The following is a 12,544-nucleotide window of genomic DNA, read 5'->3' on the forward strand; positions in this document are numbered from 1 at the left end:
CCTCAGTGCCACCTGCAGCCTCTTTTTCCAGTTTGGCTGCCACCGCTGGGGCTTAGGGGCTTCCCTTGTGGCTCAGCTGGTAAAGAATCCATCTGCAATGTGGTTCGATCCCTGAGTTGGGAAGATCCCCTGGAGAAGGGAAAGACTATCCACTCCAGTATTCTGGCCTGGAGAATTCCATGGACTGTATAGTCCATGGGGTTGCAAAGAGTCTGACACAATGGAGTGACTTTCACTTTCACTGGGGCTTATTTAGGTCCTGGCATCTGACTGCGATTGTCCCCATAGCATCCAATGCATCCTGTAGGAAACCGTTAGGTTATTTTCCCAAAAGTACAATTTTGATCTCTCATTCTTCCCTTGAGAAAAGTCAACTTTTCCTATATAAAGCAGGAAGTGAGATTCAGAATATAATGTCAGTCTGTAGGTAAGTTTCTGTCTAAAATAGGTAAATGGCAAGGAAAACATAGGTTTTGTTGTGTGAGCTTAGGCAAATTACCTACCCTTTCAGAATCTCAGTTCCGCTTCTACAAATCAGGAAGAATAACCTGTGATGCAGCATTATTGCGATAGTCCACGAGCTAATGAAGTGAAAGAAACTGGCCCATAGCATGTGTTCTAGCAATACTGTATTTCTCCTAATAGGGCTATAGTAAAAGCTGCAACATAGTAGGTAGTCAATAAACGTGGGCTGAAAAAAAAGATGACTAAACAGTTGCCAAGTTACCAATTCTCACCTCTCAGTTTTTCCTGTCATATTAGTTACTGTAAATAATCCATTTCATTATGCATAATTAAAGCTGAAGTGATGCCTCAGATTAAGTTATGGAAGACGTCAGAATAATTAAGGCTTTGAATGAAAGAAACTCACATCTGTTTAGTTTTCAGCCTGACTGCACAGCGTTCTTCATGTTGCCTTGTTTTCACCAGAAATAGGGAAATCTCCCGTTCCCTCCCCTCCCTGGTCCCAGGATCGTAAGGGTCAGATTTTGGAATTTGCTATGGGATTTTTTTCCTCCTGTAATGACAGCATCTATTTCTAGCCCCTAAGGTTGTTTCTACCATTATGGTGGTATATTGTCCTTTTGTTGGCTCGCATCTCCTTCTGAAATCGTGTGGTCCAGGCATCTAGGACCCAGCTGGGCCAGAATCACACAGAGGCTGAACAGGACCCTGAGGGCCCCTGCTCTCTTGTTCTGACCTCTGAGATCCTAAGTCCTGATTCCACCCAGGTCTCAGTCAGGTGAGATGAATTGGGTAGCTTGAGGGCAGGCAACCCTCTGGGGTCACATGGAAGACCTGGGGGCACTTCCACATCATGTCTGGCCCAGCAATGGTTCAGACCCATAAAGTACCTGAAGGGACTTTTCTGGGATCCAGCTACTGCAAGTGTCTAATTTGCTAGCAAAGGCCTTGTGTTCCGAAGATTCGTCAAATTGGAACTTGCAACATACTTTCCTACAGATGGATGACTTGCCACCTACAAACCCTTGCATTATCTATAATGTCCTTGATACACAAAACGCTATAGACTTCACACGAGAAGTAGAAGCACTGCTGTGAATGTTCGAAAAGTCCAGCTCCTTCAGTAGGTCTGTGGGCAGGGAGGGCCACCTTTATGTCTGTGGGGAAGCTCTGTCCGTGGTTCCCATTCATCCAGTGCTGGAAAACTGGGGACTTCCAGGATCCAAACCCTGGGACAGGACCCCCAGATCATACCATTCACGTGCCCTTGCCTCACAGGCCCCTCTTGGGCAGAGAGTGCTCAGGGCCCAGCACACATTCTCAGCAGCAGCGGCCATGCTGATGGCATGAAGCTGCTTGCAGGAACGGGAAGCAGTCCTAGACAGAGGCTTCCCCATGTAGCTGCTGTACCAGCACGCACACAGCTCCAGCACTCCACTCCCAGGGTTCTCTCACACATCTGTCTCCCGTCAGCCCTAGCATGCCTTTCCAGGCCAGAGAAGCTCTTAAACTTTATTGCATCCTGGTTGCTTCACATGTAACACTGAGCCAGATACATGGCTAGTGATCAAAATATTGTGGACTTACTGAATTTACTTTCTACTCCCTTGCCCTGTGCCATTCTCTCCCCTACCCAAAACACCCATCCAGTGAGAGCCCCTCAGCTCTGGTGGGGAAGGAAATTAAATTGCACAGCCTTCCCTACTTCTGGAACCTCAGGAGCACTCACTCCGAGACTGGCCATGAGGATCCCCTCTGAAGCTGAGCCTCAGTAGGAAAGGAAAAATAATTTCCCTCTGCCCTCTGAGTCCTCAGCTGAGACCCCAGTAATAAAAGACAGATTAGCCAGAGAAAAACAAGCAAAAGTTTTAATATGTATACTTCATGGATACACGGGCCTCCCTTGGTGGCTCAGCAGTAAAGCACCTGCCTGCCAACACAGGAGACATTGTGGGTTCAATTCCTGGGTTGGGAAGATCCCCTGGAGAAGGAAAGGGCAACCCACTCCAATTCCATGGACAGAGGAGCCTGGTGGCTAGAGTCCATAGGGTCACAAAGAGTCAGACACAACTGAGCAACTAAACAACAACAACATGGATGCACAGGAGATAGCCAGGGAAAAAGTGATTTCCGGGGTAGCTTAGAATTCAAGATTAAACACCATCTTAGTAGGGAAATAGGAGGTGGGGGGGTACCTAATCTTACAGGGAAGAAAATTATTTGGGGGAAAGATTTTTAGGGCCCTTAGAAGAATAGAGAGGAGGTGTGATGGTTTTTGATAGAGTTTGTCTGGATGTGGTGTCCACCTCTAGGCAAAACACCACATCTCTTTTCAATTTGCATTTTTCATCTTGCGATTGAGGTTGAGCATCTTTCCCCAATATTAAGGAATCAATACTGCTTCCTTTTCTTTAAATTTTCTGTTCATTTCTACCATTTTTCTACTGAATTTTTGATACATCTCTTGCTGGCTTGCGGGAAGTCTTGCTATGTTAAGGAAATTAACACTTTGTCTGTAATAGGCATTGCACATATTCCCCAGTTTACCATTTGATTTTTGAATTTGTTTATAGGAGTTTAGGCCATGTAAAAAATGTTTATTCTTACATAGTCAAATTTATCACTTGTAAATTTGGAACCATGGCTAAGTAGCACACAAAATCTCTCTGAGATAATTTTTAAAATTTCATCTTTTCTTCTAGTGCTTTGTTATGGTCTGGATGTTTGTGTCTCCCTAAAATTCATATGCTGACATCCTGATGCTCAATCTGATGATACTAGGAGATGGTGCCTTTGGGAGGTGATTCACTCATGAGGATCCTGGAGCTCCCATGGAAGGCATTAGTGGCCTTATCAATGAGACCCCACAGTGGCCCCAGAGGGCTAGCTCCCCCTTCCAGCAAGTGAAGATACACTGGAAAAAGGGTCATCACCTGACCGTGTTGGCACCCTGATCTCAGACTTTCAGACTCCAGAATGCTGAGAAATACATTTGTGTTGTTTATAAGCCATCTGGTTTGTGGCATTTTGTTATAGCAGCCTGCATGGACTAAAGCATACATTTATCATTTTATTTTCCACTCCAAATATGATCTATTTGGAGTCATCCCTTCAGGTGTGAGGTGGGATTCAGTGGGAATTTCTCTGTCCACAGCTGTCTCAAAAGTCTCTTTAGCCAGCTGAGCCAGAGCCCTCCTGGTTGGCGCCACAATTTGAGGACAATGGAATACTTTTTACCTACATCTCCAAAGGGTGGTTATGCTTGGGACAGAATTATTAAGTCAAGGAAACGCCTTGGGGAGCTCTGAACCAGAAGACCATGGTCAGGAAGAAAGAGCAGCTTCTGCCAAGAGATGCCAAATGCACATATGCAGGACTCTACATGTGTATGAAGGTGTTACCAGGAAACGAGAATTTCTGTCTAGAATTTTCATTTAAACTGATTTAGAAAATTTAATCTAGCTATTTTCAGATACACGCAGTCAACTTCACTGCCTTCCTAGCCAGTCTGGTTTGATAGATGAGTCACAATCAAGATTTTCTTCTTCTTTCTCCTTATCCCTGAAGCTGACACCAATGTCTGGCTGCTTTCACATTCGTCAACATGGTGTTGAGGGCTTGGGAAGGGGGTGGGGGCTGGATACCTACTTTTTGGTCCTCTGATGACCTGCTGCTTCAGATGAACCCCATCCTTCCAGTCTCCAAAATGGCCCCCCAGATCTCCTGCAGTCCTGTCCATGGGCTGCATCCTTTCGATGGAAGTGGTGTCTCCTTGTTCGGGTCTTAAGGCCCCATGGGTCTGCTCTCCTCTGATATCTTTTCTGTCTCACTCAGGAGTCTTGTGTATTTTCTAATGACCACCCACACCCCTTTAAGAATACAGGGAACTCAGGATAGCCTCTGGCCCTATATGTCATACTGGCATTTCTACCCCATTGTTGATACAGAACAGTGGAAGCAAGCTTACAGTTGCCCTGCACTTCCTCCATCAAACAGAGCACAGGTCCCTTCCACTCTCAGATCTCCAAACTTACAAAGATTTTCTTGCGTATCTCCAGCAGACACACCCACACCTGTGAGCTGGCCGATGTAGGGAGGATTGAAAGGATGCACGATTTCCGTGCTGCATCTAACTCCTTTTAACTCTTCAATCCTCCTCTGTTTGGGTTGAAGGCTTTATTGGTTGGCTTGGAAGAGGGGAGAATGTGGTTGGAGAGAAAGCAGGGAGAAATGGGTGCTGCTTGCTCATATCTTACTTCAGTTCTCTTCTGTCTATACCTGGATGGGCTTCCCAGGTGGTTCAGTGGGTAAAGAATCCGCCTGCAATGGAGGAGGTGGAGACGCAGGAGACATGGGTTCAATCCCCGGGTCAGGAAGATCCCCTGGAGGAGGGCATGGTCTTCCAGTGGGAGGGCATCCCACTCTAGTATTCTTGCCTGGAGAATCCCATGGGCAGAGGAGCCTGTCCGGCTACAGTCCATAGGGTCTCAAGGAGTCGAGCACAACTGAGGTGTCTAAGCACACACGCATGCCTACCTAGATAATGGATTCTGAAGCCAAGGAGTTTGTGTCTTTGTTTTCTGTTTCTGCACTGTTTGGATTATTGGAAACTAGGACGGCCATGACAAAGTACCACAAACTATGGGGCTTTAACAACAGAAATTTCTCTCTCATCCCAGAGACTAGAAGTCTGAGGTCAAGATGTCAGCAGTTGGTTCCTTTTGAAGGCCCTGAGCAAGAATCTGTTCCATGGTTCGCTCCTGGCTCCTGGTGGTTTGTTAGCATCACCCTGCTATCCATCTTCATCTTCTTATAGCATTGTCTCTGTGTGCATGCCTGTCTCTGTATTCAAATTTTCCTTTTCATGAGAATGCCAGGGACTTCCCTGGTGGTCCAGAGGGTAAGAATCCACCTGGCAGTGCCGGGGACACAGGTCCCATCCCTGCTCCGGGAAAATCCTCACACAGTTCTCTAAAGAAACTTGACTAATACTAGTACAGTACCCGGGATTAGAATTTCAACACACCTTTTGGAGGAACACAGTTCAACCTGCAATAGAAACTATTCAGGGTACAAGTGAACCATGTGCGGGCCTGGGCTGAGGGAAGTATTGCACTAATATTATACATGTGCTATACTCCAGGTCTGCTGTCATTGCCAGTGGCACTGCTTGACAATCCCACCAGCGATGTGTGAGGGCTCCAATTTCTCCACATCCTCCATTTTCTTAATCTATAGGTTTCCCCTCTGCCTCTTTTTTCTCTTGTAAATCATTTTTTGTTTATTAAACTGGGTCATTTTTCTTATGGATCTTCCCACAGTCTATATTCTAACGATTATATTCCCATGCATTGCTTAAAATGTTTATGTTTTTGCTGTATTTCCTGTTAACTATCCCATCCCAGGCAATGCACCCCCGACTCCACTCTGGCCTTGTATCTCCACAAGAACATCAAGCCTTTGCTGTCCCAGGGCCTTGGCACTCACTGTTTCCTCTGTCTGGAACATCCATCTCCTCCACTGGCCCCGTGACTGACTCCTTGTCAACATGCAGGTCTTCAGTTAAATGTCCCTCTTCTAAGAGACCTTCTTTGACCACCCACTCCTGATCACTCTCCCTCCAAGCCCCCTCATCCCATTCATCCATGGAGCTGACCACAGTTTTCACTGTGTATATCTTCATGAGGCTATTTATTTACAGCCAATCAGACTGTGAGTGCCATGAAGCAGGGCCCACATCTGTTTTGTTTCTGACTGCAGTCCAGTATGGGTCACAGCACCATTAACTTGTTAAACAAATGAATGAATCAACACAGGAATGTTGGACCTGAGCTCAAACAAGTGGCAGGATTCTGTGTATCAATCCAATCCCTAGATCCCAGACAGAGGCTATTACAGAGAAGACAGTCATAAATGAACCACCCATTGTAAGCAGAGGAATCAATTAAAGCCCTGTTTACATTTCTTTGTCAAACATAATCACCTAGTGTTTGAATTAAGGTCAGGCTCATTGTTTACAGCCTCGACTGAATGTCAGAAATTGATATGGATTCTACAAGCTTCAGTTGCTTGATTCCCAGGCCGAGGGCCTAGCCTTCCTTATCCAGATGTGAAGAACTAGGAGAGGAGGTACTGGTCCCTCTCAGGTTTGTCCTGTAACATCCAGAGACGTTCTTCATCCTTTCCCATCACAAGATAGGTGGGGGCAGAGCAGGAAGCCCATGGACTTGGACTTAACCTGGAACCCTGCTCCTCTATTTATGTGCTTTGTGACTGGGCAGGTGACTTAAACCCCTGACTCTGCTTCCTCATCTGCAAGGTAAAAATAATAGTACTTTCTCCCTTGCAGAGTTCATTGTAAGAATCAAAGGGTGCATCTGTGTGAAGTATCAAATTCTGGGCACCTTGAAGCTGCTCAGACACAGTATCATTGCATCCCACAGAGAGGCACTGAGTGCTACATTGTTGCCAAGATTTTTAGGAAGATCTTTCCACTTACTGATGCTTATACCACCATCATAAAGGAAGGAAGGAAAGAAAGGAAGAGAGGAGGAGAGGAAAGGAAGGAAGGAAGGCAGGAAGGAAGAAATTTTTCCTTCAGGTTAAAAATTACTACCCTTTACAAAATCACTGTAAACAAGACCTTCATTGATAAATTTTCCAGCTACTGTCGTTGTTCACGTACTTTAAATCTTTTTTTGAAGTAGCAGGATATACATTATCAAAAAATTATAAATGAGACTTGCACTGCACTTTTAAGTTGCAGTAACCAAATTTATAGTGATGGAAACAGAAACCTTATATCACAGCTATCTCTATAACAAAAGCGAGCATTCCTACAGTGCCTTCATGTGCTAGAAAAGGCTCGACATATTTACTATCCATTAACTCATTTAGTCTCTACAACACTACTGTGGGACAGCTGTACTAATATTATCCTCCTTTTTACTCAATGAGGAAACCAAGGCACAGAGAACTTCAGGAACGAGCCCAGTGTTACAAATCCAGGAAGTGATGGAGCCAGGATTCAAACCCAGGCAACTCTGCTCCAGAGTCTGGGTTCCCAGTCACTGTATTGGTAGCCTGTCTGTCTCCGCTTATTGGACTACAGAGAACACCCACATACACAGATAACACCAAATAGAACAGTGCCCCTTGCTCCTAGCACTTCTCTATTAATCCTATCCCTGTATTCATTGGGAAAAAAAAATAGCTGTGTGGGAGGGATGTAAGGGGAGAACCCACAGACCTGAGGAGTATATCTGGTTTGGTTTGGTTCTTTCTTTTGTTCATTTGTTGTTTGCTGCTGTAGCAAGAAGTCCTGCTGTCACTCACTGAACTGGGGGGCCGGCGGAGTGGGGGAGGCGGGGGCTCCACCGTGGGGAAGGAAAGGAAGGTGTTTCTGGGATCTGGGTGCTTATGACTCTCAGTGTTCTCAGCTCAGGGTGTTTTAATCTCCCTAATGAGCACCAGCACCTGCTAGCAAAGCAGTCAGCTTGCCTGCGGGGAAAAAAAGGATGGGATGAATGAATGCTCTGTGCTTTGTTTGGGGAAGAGAAGAGCCCCAACCCTTGATGGATCCCTAGGGCAAAGGCCTGAGAAGAGGGGCTGTGATACTGAGGGGGCCAGCACCAGTGTCTCTGCAGTGAGAGCCCCCCCCCTAAAGACAATGGGTAACCGGAGACCAACAGGGCCCCTTTCCCAGTGAAGAGCTCTATGTTTACCATAGAAACACCCACCAACTTAGACTGAGGCCTGAGGCAGCAACCTGAGAGCTCAGAGGCCCTGGCCTCTTGTGGCTGGAGGTCTCCTGGGCTTCATGGCAGGGGGCCCCATCACACAGGTCTGGACCCCTTGACTCTTACCAGTGCAGCTAGACTCTGGTAAAACTGAAAAGAAGAAAGGTTTTATTCAATGCCCTCAGTTTTGGATGTTTCTCCAACAGATTTCCAGGAGAGATTTTTTTTCCTTTTTTTTTACGTGTGTTCCCCATCATGAACCCTCCTCCCACCTCCCTCCCCATCCCATCCCTCTGGGTCATCCCAGTGCACCCAGGAGAGAATATTCCAGCAAACAATTATTCCCGGAAGTTGGTGAGTTCTCCAGCCATATGAACTTGAGAGACGAGGGGGAGGGGGATCAGGCAAATAAAGGTTTTTACCCAGATTTTCTCTATTCCTACCCTAGCAAAGTGGTCTGAGAAAAAACAATAGCCTTTTCTCTTTAAGTGTTTCTGGGGTTTTGAATTTGGCAGGGTCCTTTCTGCCTGAGAGGTATGCACTTTTTCTGCATTTCCTCTTCTTGGGGATAAAGACTCTGCCCCATTAAGGGGATATGAAGCAAGGGAAAAAGATGTGGGGAAGGAGGGAGCCCACCAAGCCCAGGCAGGGGCTGCCCTGTCTCTGCCCTTGGCAGAAGTGCGTGGTTCCACCAAGCTGGACCCAGGGCTCTCTTTGTGTCATTGCTTTGTCTGCTTAAGGATGATTGGCTGATTTGATTAGTTGACACACTAATGTCCCTGGGAAATTCTAAGTGATGCAAACAAGCATGAAAGGAAACACAGAACAAGCTGAGGTTTTTATGTACACAGGATAGAGGACAGCTCTGCTTTCATGCATCAGTTCCCCGGGTTGGTAATTAATGCTAAGGTCTTGTTAGAGTGGAGGCCAAGGCCAGAGTTTCTTTGAAGAGTTTTCTATAGAACAGGGTTGGTTGTGAGCTACTTGACTCACAGCCTTTGATGATGTGTATCTGCGGGGGATGGACTACACCATTCTAGCCATGGCAGCACCCCAAACAGAAAGTGGCCATCACTGAGGAAGAGTCAATTCAGAGCTCCTTGGGTTCTAACCAGGAAGTTGGTATTTGTGGCAGATGAGATTTCAGAAAATGATAACCAGAAGACATTTCTTTTTGAGCCAGATTAAGGAAGACACATTATGTGTGTGTTTAAATACTGTAATTTGAATACATGGCCTTTGGCAGTAACTGTTGGATTGGCTTAATCAGTTACACATGGTGTGCACGTGTGTACCTGTGTGTGTGTATATGTGAGTACGACTAGGGTGGACCTGCCAGAGACTCCCCATTTCTATCCTCTTCTTGAGGAATTTGTCTTCCTATGAACCCTAGAAGGAAGAGTCAGTCTACCTTGTTTATACAGGTGACTGGACCACAGTGTTCAACCAACTCAGGGGATACTAGGTCATTGTTGGGGCTTTGCCTGTCATATTTTCTCTCTTTTTTTTTTCTCTCTCAGAACATTGACATAAGAGACATGGAGATGGTCCAATGACGATGGTTATGTCAAATCAAGATGGGGGAAATGTGCCAATGAGTAGGTGGAAAGGCAGAGAGAAGCTGGAGACAGGAGCTGACACACCGAGGAGAGCTGGAGGCCCCAGGAGAGAGGCAGGGACAGCTTGAGACGCCAGCACCCCAGCTCCACGCCAAGGGATCTAGAGTCTTCATTGACAGCCTCAGTGTCTGGAAGTTGTGTGTTGAATCCTTATGTCCTGACAGTAGCCCCTGTTAAACTCAACTAGTCTGAGTACTTCTGTTCCTTGCAACTAAATAGTCCCTAAGACAATGTGATTGGGCAAGATGAGGGGAATAGATGTCTAAGATCTCCAAAGATAAGCATATTGCAAAGAGAGTTGTCAGGATGTCTGTGATTTACTTTGAAATACTTCAGCAAGTAGGGTCAGTCCTATTGTGTGTGTGCTGGTTCATTTAAGCTTTAAGCTTCTTCTCTAAGGACCATCAGTTGCTCTAATGGAAAATTCCACTCCAGAATAATCAGCTAGGATTTTATCAGAAAAGCCGCATTCCAGAAGCCACTACCTCGAATGCTTCTGTGATCGTGTCTCACTGACTACTTATGGCTTTGTTCTTTAGCATAGTGAATGTGAGGAATGGATTTTTATTGTTGAAATTAGTTCATTGTTAGTAAGACGAACATTAGAAGTGGACTCCTGTTGGTGAAATTAAAGATATTCAAGATGGGTGGATTGGCTAAAATATTATAGCTATGTACCATTCTTCCCTGCTTTGTGAGCAGCATGGCTCATGGCCACAGAGACATGTGGCCCAGGAAGGACTCACTGCCTGGCTGCAGGTGGTATGGTCAGTTGACTCTGTCAGCCACCCACACCCTCACTTGTGGAGAGCCTTCTTGCCCAAAGCCACTCTTCCTGGGGCAGCCCTGATCCAGTGACTGAGCCAGGTGGAGAATAAAGCCCCAGCCATTCTGACCAAATGCAAGACAACCCTGATGGGCAATATACAGTCCTGAGCTCAACAATGGTTGGTTGAGGCCTCATGGGATGTGCATTGTTGTTCAACTTTTCCCTCTGCCTAGTCTTCCCTTTTTTTTTTTTTTAGAAAAATTATTTATTTTTTTTAAATCTTTATTGGAGTATAGTTGCTTTACAATGTTGTGTGAGTGATATACAATTTCTGCTGTATAGCAAAGTAAATCAGTTATCATATACATATATCCACTCTTTTTTAATTTTTTTTCCCCATATAGGCCATTACAGAGTATTGAGTAGAGTTTCCTGTGCTATGCAGTAGGTCCTTATTAGTTATTTATTTTATATATAGTAGCATATACACCGGAGAAGGCAATGGCACCCCACTTCAGTACTCTTGCCTGGAAAATCCCATGGACGGAGGAGCCTGGTGTGCTGCAGTCCATGGGGTCGCTAAGAGTCGGACACGACTGAGCGACTTCCCTTTTACTTTTCACTTTCATGCATTGGAGAAGGAAATGGCACCCCACTCCAGTGTTCTTGCCTGGAGAATCCCAGGGACAGGGGAGCCTGGTGGGCTGCCACCTATGGGGTCGCACAGAGTCAGACACGACTGAAGCAACTTAGCAGCAGCAGCAGCATATACACATCAATCCCAATGTCCCAATTTATCCACCTCTTTCCCCCTCCATTTTAAAAACTTTAAGTTTTACTCAAATTCTTGTAACTGAAGCAGATTCGAATAAAGCAGTTATTATTAATAAATCTGATCAGATCAGTCGCTCAGTCGTGTCCAACTCTTTGTGACCCCATGAATCACAGCATGTCAGGCCTCCCTGTCCATCATAAACTCCCGGAGTTCACCCAGACTTACATCCATCAAGTCAGCGATGCCATCCAGCCATCTCATCCTCTGTCGTCCCCTTCTCCTCTGCCCCCAATCCCTCCCAGCATCAGAGTTTTTTACAATGAGTCAACTCTTACATGAGGTGACCAAAGTACTGGAGTTTCAGCTTTAGCATCATTCCTTCCAAAGAAATCCCAGGGCTGATCTCCTTCAGGATGGACTGGCTGGATCTCCTTGCAGTCCAAGGGACTCTCAAGAGTCTTCTCCAACACTACAGTTCAAAAGCATCAATTCTTCAGCGCTCAGCCTTCTTCACAGTCCAACTCTCACATCCATACATGACCACAGGAAAAACCATAGCCTTGACTAGACGAATCTTTGTTGGCAAAGTAATGTCTCTGCTTTTGAATATGCTATCTAGGTTGGTCATAACTTTCCTTCCAAGGAGTAAGCGTCTTTTAATTTCATCTCTGCAGTCACCATCTGTAGTGATTTTGGAGCCCAGAAAAATAAAGTCTGACACCGTTTCCACTGTTTCCCCATCTATTTCCCATGAAGTGATGGGACCAGATGCCATGATTTTCGTTTTCTGAATGTTGAGCTTTAAGCCAACTTTTTCACTCTCCACTTTCACTTTCATCAAGAGGCTTTTGAGTTCCTCTTCACTTTCTGCCATAAGGGTGGTGTCATCTGCATATCTGAGGTGACTGATATTTCTCCTGGCAATCTTGATTCCAGCTTGTGTTTCTTCCAGTCCAGCGTTTCTCATGATGTACTCTGCACAGAAGTTACATAAACAGGGTGACAATATACAGCCTTGACGAACTCCTTTTCCTATTTGGAACCAGTCTGTTGTTCCATGTCCAGTTCTAACTGTTGCTTCCTGACCTGCATACAAATTTCTCAAGAGGCAGATCAGGTGGTCTGGTATTCCCATCTCTTTCAGAATTTTCCACAGTTTATTGTGATCCACACAGTC

The sequence above is a fragment of the Bos mutus genome, chromosome 4 (genome assembly GCF_027580195.1).
Source record: "Bos mutus isolate GX-2022 chromosome 4, NWIPB_WYAK_1.1, whole genome shotgun sequence".
NCBI classification, from domain to species: domain Eukaryota; kingdom Metazoa; phylum Chordata; class Mammalia; order Artiodactyla; family Bovidae; genus Bos; species Bos mutus.